We start from the raw sequence: 8,018 nt of genomic DNA, 5'->3' as shown, positions 1-8,018 counted from the left end.
TCCGCTAGCTGCCCCAACGGACCGTCTGTGGACCCTGCTAGCCCTCCGCTAGCCGTCCCAACGGACCCCAAGCTGACCTGCAGATCAATTGCTGACAGCTTGTCCTGTGGGAAGGTTGTTAAAGGGTGGGGACCAGGGTTCAAGGAACGCCTGGTGCACCAATAACCTACTGGTGGATTTGGATATCCACAATGATGGGTTAGGATAGATGTCCTGCAGGGCCAGCTTGGGGTCTGTTGGGACGGTTAGCGGGGGGCTAGTAGGGTCCACGGACGGTCCATTGGGGCAGCTAGTGGGGGACTAATGGAATCCACGGGACGGGTTGTCACAGGAATTCTCTCATGATCCTTGACCGAGTGCACTTTGGTGGCATAAATGACCAAATCAATTCTTTTAAACCTCTCCGCATATCCCTGAAACCAGGGGTCACAACCAAAAACAAAATCTGCAATATAATTGTAAAACTTAAACAATATGATGGTAAGAAACTTGATAATTGCAGATCAAACATTGTTTTTTCATCTTTGATTATGATTCATGAATGAGACTTCTCTAGTTTTCTAATCAGTTCCTATGAGCTTTATATCTCATGGTATATAAGGAAAGTGATTGTCAATAGGCCCCTACAAATTTAGTTCGCGTAGGATCTAAAACAAGTGGAGATGTGCTTTAACCAACGTTAGTGGTTTGGCATCACGGCGGGTTTCAATTATGCTACAATTGGTTTCATCGATCAAAGCCGTGGAAGAGCGATCTCGCTTCTTCACATCAATTTTATGCTCATTTTTTGGTAGCTTTTATTTATCCTTACAAAATTAAAATAATTATTCTTCATATTCCCATCATTTCATGACTTTAGTTTTCATTGTATGTTCTTATAGGAAAATAAATATGGAATCAATCCTCGCATGGAACTCCAGCAATTGAGGAAAGAGCCAATGTCATGGACTCATGGGAAAATCTCATTGGCAATGTCAGGTTGATTTTTTTATATAGGATACAACTCTCATTGATTAAGCGTCTTCACTAGCTCGCCTAGTTAGATCCCTTGCCAAGGCATCCCTGCCTTTAGCTAGGTAGCTTTTACTTTCGTGGTTTGTTTTGTTGTAATCATAAGCATAAATTGTTTAAAGTTGCACAAACAATAATTTTTTTGCCAAGTGGTTAGATTCTTTTTCATATTCTATGACTATCTTCTTAATCTTTTCGTTGTGTTAATGTAGAAAAATAAAACTAATGATTTTTCTCTCTTCCATTCAAAAAATATCTCTTTTTAGTTTATTTTTGGATCTGAAAAACTGTTCAACAAAATTTCTTTTCTTATACATGAAGGAAGAAATGAACCCATTGCTTGTTTTGAAGGTGCCCGACATGAGAGTGTGAAGCCAAAAAAAGATTTGGTGTTGATGATCAAAGAGGCAGCTCATGTATTGAGATAGACTACGATCGATATATGCTTATCATACTTTTTTTTTTGGTATCAATGTGAAGATTTTATAACATTTTCGAATCTTTGACATAAGTTACCAGGAATAAAAGTAACGAAAAACCAAAAATCTACATAAGTAACAGACAAAACCAACAACAATGGAGAAAAACAATAATCCAAGGCGGAAATAAGAGAAGAAACACAGATTCCGAGATGTCAAATTCGAATTTGCGTAATTTTCATAACTCCAAGTTGCTAAGGAGTTAGAGTCCCATCCTAGTTGCCACGAATAAAATGTTTGTTTACTTATCAAAATTAATAGGAAAAATGTAAATTTTAAGCATTTGGAGATTAGATAAACCAAATACTCTAGTTTTGGTTGGTTTGCTTTGCATAAATTAAATGGGTAGAGTTCAAACAACATGAATTATTCNCAATGTCATGGACTCATGGGAAAATCTCATTGGCAATGTCAGGTTGATTTTTTTATATAGGATACAACTCTCATTGATTAAGCGTCTTCACTAGCTCGCCTAGTTAGATCCCTTGCCAAGGCATCCCTGCCTTTAGCTAGGTAGCTTTTACTTTCGTGGTTTGTTTTGTTGTAATCATAAGCATAAATTGTTTAAAGTTGCACAAACAATAATTTTTTTGCCAAGTGGTTAGATTCTTTTTCATATTCTATGACTATCTTCTTAATCTTTTCGTTGTGTTAATGTAGAAAAATAAAACTAATGATTTTTCTCTCTTCCATTCAAAAAATATCTCTTTTTAGTTTATTTTTGGATCTGAAAAACTGTTCAACAAAATTTCTTTTCTTATACATGAAGGAAGAAATGAACCCATTGCTTGTTTTGAAGGTGCCCGACATGAGAGTGTGAAGCCAAAAAAAGATTTGGTGTTGATGATCAAAGAGGCAGCTCATGTATTGAGATAGACTACGATCGATATATGCTTATCATACTTTTTTTTTTGGTATCAATGTGAAGATTTTATAACATTTTCGAATCTTTGACATAAGTTACCAGGAATAAAAGTAACGAAAAACCAAAAATCTACATAAGTAACAGACAAAACCAACAACAATGGAGAAAAACAATAATCCAAGGCGGAAATAAGAGAAGAAACACAGATTCCGAGATGTCAAATTCGAATTTGCGTAATTTTCATAACTCCAAGTTGCTAAGGAGTTAGAGTCCCATCCTAGTTGCCACGAATAAAATGTTTGTTTACTTATCAAAATTAATAGGAAAAATGTAAATTTTAAGCATTTGGAGATTAGATAAACCAAATACTCTAGTTTTGGTTGGTTTGCTTTGCATAAATTAAATGGGTAGAGTTCAAACAACATGAATTATTCATGATCTGATTTAACATCTAAATATTCAAACGACATAACTGATATAATATGTTTAATATATGGTGTTGAGACTACAGACCTTAATTCACGTAAAGCATAATCCCAAAACTACCCACTTAAGGCCATTATACGAAGAAGGCTCGGTCCAAGTATACTGGAAAATAACAAACGACTAATGGATAAATTAACTAATTGACATGTAATAGTAGTAGTATTTGTTCTTTATAGTGATCCGGTTCAAACCCCGATAATCAATACACAAGCGGAAACTCCCGTCTTTTTTCTTAATGAGCAACACCGGCGCTCCCAACAGTGACACACAAGGACGGATGAATCCGTTGCTCAAAATATCCTCCAACTACTTTTTCAGCTCTATCATCTCTGCTAGAGCCATCCTGTAACGTGTCTTGGATAACAACGTCTTCCCCGGTTCCAGCTAAATCGTGAAAGGATCAGACCGAGAAGATGATAACCTCTGCAACAACTTGAACGCATCCTCAAACTCCTAAACAACCTGTGTATCGCTAACCGTGGACTGCCTACTGACTCTGATATCGATATAGTAACCAGATAAGCCTCACGTCCCTTTTCGATCGGAATATCAACTCCTCTTACCCATCCAAGGACACTCAGAAACTCGCCTCTCGCAACTCTGGCAACTCCCGCTCGCTCCCCGGAATCTCCTTTGATATTAGCTCTCTTTGCTCACTTCGGAGTAATGAACATATGGGTAGCTCCAGAATTGAACATAACGTGGGACATAAACTCGCCCACCAACAATATCCCTACACAAACCTCATGTGGTGAGAACCAAACACTTTATCACGTGCAAAACATAAAATCTGAACCTACTGAAATTCACAAAGTCTGGGTACCAGAAATTATACTTGCGATCGCCCTGGCAATGGTTCCACCAGTCTCCACTGTCGTGTACACCCGCGGTGCCTGCTCAATCTGTGCCACCTGCTGCACTCCAAGCTGCACTACATGTAATGACCCTCACCAAGAGTAAAAATCCAAATTAAAATTTTGGAGAAAAAGACCCGGAAAAGACTTAGCAAGAAGGAGAAGAAAAAAATAAGAAGAACGACCGAAGGAAGTCCGAAAGAAAAATCAACAAGTCCGAAGATAGCCAATGGTCGGTGGTCGAGAGGCTAAGTCCAAAAGAAAGACGAAGAAGAAGAACGGCCAAGTCTAAAACCCCTAAAAAGGCCAAGATACGGTCAGGACGGACGTACACGGACGGGGACAGGACGGACGGACGTAAATGTTTGGAGGCAGTATGGATGGACGTACAGGGATAGAGGCGGTACGGTCACATCGAACGTACGCAGACAGAGACGGTACGCACAGGCCGGACGTAATCGGACAAAGACAGTACAGACCGAGTAAATACGGGAAGGACGGACGCATGCGGAATGGGGACGGCACAGAACAGGTAAATGAACGCATGCGGTACTGATGGAAAACTGCGGTACTATCGGGAAGTTGCGGTACGAACGATGGAGATGCGGTACGGATGGAGAATGTACGAACAGGACCAAGAACGCGCAGACGTAGCGGACAAAGCGTGCGGCAAACACGATTTTGCGGAGAAATGCTGTACCGACCAGATAGCGGTCCGGAAATTAAGGAGCAATTGTCTACCGGCTCAAAGAGATTTTTCTCATAAAATCAACCAATGATTTTTCATGCAACTTTGAGGAATAATCATTGTGTTGTTGACACAAAAAAGAGACATAATCATTTTGTCTTAAGGAATTTGGCCAATGGGAATTAATGCACCAATGTGGGAGACAAAAAGGAGATTCTCTTTTCTCCATCCGCCAATCCGTACGCATGCAAGAGAAAAGGAGAGATTCTCTTGATCTAGAAGACTTGCGCACCAAGTCTCGCAAAAGTAGTGGAGGAGAAGCAATCGTGTGCTCGCCATGCATTGGCGAGTCGCACCGCCCATAAACCTCTATATAAGGAAGCTCTCCCTTCTCATTCTCGACATTCTCAGCTCAAAGAAAAACTCAAATTCTCTCTAAGTGTTCGCTCTCTCAAAGCCGGAGAGAGAGACCGGAGTTGGGCGCTGTCGGAGACGCTGCTCGGGAAAAGGCGAAACGATGTTCGGGACAAGGTGAGGTGCTGTTCGTGGACGCTGTTAGGCGCGAGAGGAAGTTGTTTGATCTGCGGTGCCGTGAAGTCCGATCATCGATCTGCTGAATCAATGTGAGTCCTGTGGTGAGTTCTGTGGTAGTTTTGTGTGGGGTGCTGCATGGTTCCTATGGACCTTGTACGTACCGATTGTGTGTTGCATTTAGACTAGGATCATGTTAGGATCAGTTAAATGTTGCATGCATAAATTGGTAGGATTCATGCTAGAATTCATGTTAAATCACATAGAATTATGCTAGGAATCACTATGCATGTGGAGAATTGATGAGAATTAAACTGCATATTTTCATGATGAATTTGATGCATTTTTAGCAATTTGGCTTGCTTAAAATTTGTACCATGGACTTGCATGCATAATTAAATTGGTGGATTTTTACTTGCAATATTTTCTTGCTTAAAAATCGGTTAGGGAGGTTGCATGCATGTTGAACAATCTAGGTTGCTTGAATTTTTATTCTTGTTTCCTGTTGATTGTTGTGTGATTTTCTTGCTTGATTTCTTGCTTGTTATGCTTGAATTTTCTTGCTTGAATTGCTTGCTTTAGTACTAAATTCTTTACGTTTTACTCTTAGAATTTTAGTACTTATTTTAGCTAGTCTCTTGAATAATATTCGTTATCTTTCTTGAGTCGTAGCTAGGATAGAGTACTTGATCTTCTGTTCTAATCGTCGAAAGGTTGTCTTGTGGAAGTTCTCAACGACCACTTACATGAGACAATGTCTCGTCTAGCTAGCTACTAGAGCGCCAACTACTTGACGTCGTAGCATTGGATGGCACATGCGGGTTACCTTTGTGGTTTCCGCATGGGCAGAGGTAAGGAACGGAACAGATTATCGAGGGGCCATAGGTGAAGAGTCTAGGGTAGTCGAGTAATCCTTGATTATTCTAGTCTAGAGTACCCAAGTTACCCTTGTTGATGTGAGCACCGGATCGGACATCCGACCAGGAACACTCGCACAAGACCCGGACACCATTGGAACACTCGGATCACCCGCAGGACAACTCCGGACCAGCATGCCTAGGATAACTCCCGGTGCAACCACTCGCTCGAAGAGCTCGGCCAGAACATCCAAGCACAAGATTAACCACTTCGTCCAAGCTTTCGTCCAAGAAGACCAAGAGAGCGACTCGGACAAGGCAACCATCGGCGAGACCGTCCGTACAGCCTTCGTCCTTAACCAAGGATGAGGGCGCCAAGACGTCAGGATCATGACTCGTACTCTTTTCCCTTACTTCGGGTTTTTCCCATGAGGTTTACCGGAGAAGGTTTTAACGAGGCGACGAGTCCTGACGCACAACGCCGCGTTTTGAAGCCAGTGACGCGGTTCCCGCGTTCAGCCTAAGGACGTGGCCTATTTTGTCTTTTTCTTTAAGCTTTGCGTTTTGAACCTTTTCTAGATCCTTCCCTTGTGAACGTTGGAATAGTGTGACGTGTTCACCGTCTGTGGAGACGCGTCAAGGGCTACGTGTGCGGTCCATTATGAGTCCGCGTGCCCTAGTTCCCTTTAAACCCTTACGCTATTTAAGCGTCCAACGCCACGAGCTTAGGTTTTCAGACTTGAATAAAATATAACTTTTCCCAAAGAGAGATTCTTTGTGTTCTTGTCTCCCCTCTCTTTCTCGCATCTTAGTCCGGGACTGGGCTTGAAAGAAACCCTAGAAAGACCGATCCGGGATCGATCTCTCTAGACGGCGTACGACGCTTTCCACCGCTCGTGTACACCGCCGTTCGAACCATATCGTCTCTATCGCACCGCGGTCAAACCGATCGTTAGTTGTGTTTCCCTTTCGCCCCCATCTCTTCCTAGTCAACCGAGGTCGAGTTTCTTACTCGGTTCGCTAGCCATCGTTCGTCTCCGTCCGTCCGTCCGTGCGACTCGGCAGACGACCGCGTCCGGCGTTCACATCAGCTGGTATCAGAGCTCTAAAAGCTCCTGACTCAAAGGTTGTGTCTTTCTAACCCAGAAACTCCTTCCTTTTGTTTAAAGTTTCGATCTTTAGCCTTTGTCTTAGTCTAGATCGCTTATTCTTGTTTCCGCTTGCTGAGTTAGTCTTTAGTTTTATTTTTTTTTGTTTGTGTTGTGTTATTAGACGTGTGCTTAGGTTGTTTCGTGTTCTTCCTGTTCTTCTTTTTGTTCGTCGTTGTTCTTGTCTAGGACTCCTTAGATCCATAAAGTAGCGCGTTTGCTTTTGGGTTTGTGTTGTGGTCCCAAAAGTTTTGCTTTTTGTGCGTGAGTTTGCTTTTAGGCGCGTGTAGGTTTCTTTTTGTTTAGTCATAGGTTGTCGTTAGCTTTGCTGTCTTCAATCATTGACTGTCCCAAATAAATATCTCATCCGTCAGTTTTAGACGCATTATACTCACGAATATTCGTTTTGGTTTGGACGAGGTACGTGACTCATTCGGCCAGCGCATCGCGTACGGACGAAGTCCACGTCACCGTTCGAGAATCAGCTCCCGACCGTGATATCTACCGTTCTTGACCCGAAGTCTGTCCGAGATATCAACCGTCCGAGTTTCCTGTCAATCCCTCGGCTCCAAGTACCGTATCTCCGTCAATCCGTACGACCACCATCCGTACCACGGACGCTATGGCTGCACAACAACAACCGGAGATTCCATTACCCCCGCCGGAGATCGGTGCCACCTTAACGGCCCTTCGTAACGGCATAGAACATCTGGCCGAACGATTAGCCCGACTTGAACTTGCCAATCCTCCGAGAGAAGATCCGCCGCCCGTGCGACGACGTAGGCAAGAACCAGAACCGAGTGACCAGTCCGACGACGAGTATGAACCGCGTCCAAGACAACGATACCGACGCGATGATCGGTACGAACCAGGGCACAAGTTGTCACCTCCGACCTTTGCCGGCAAGTCCGACCCCGAAGCATACCTCGATTGGGAAAGCCGGATGGACCACATCTACTCGTGCTACAACTATCCGGAGTTACGCAAAGTTTCTTACGCCGTGGCCCAACTCACCGACCACGCACTCACATGGTGGGATCGTCTGGTCGCTGATGAGCGTCGCAATCATGACCGACCGATCACCACTTGGGAAGTCATG

Source organism: Camelina sativa, chromosome 14, assembly GCF_000633955.1.
Source record: "Camelina sativa cultivar DH55 chromosome 14, Cs, whole genome shotgun sequence".
Classification (NCBI taxonomy): Eukaryota; Viridiplantae; Streptophyta; class Magnoliopsida; order Brassicales; family Brassicaceae; genus Camelina; species Camelina sativa.
The sequence above is the reverse complement of the archived record's forward strand: the minus strand, read 5'-3'. Positions refer to the sequence as shown.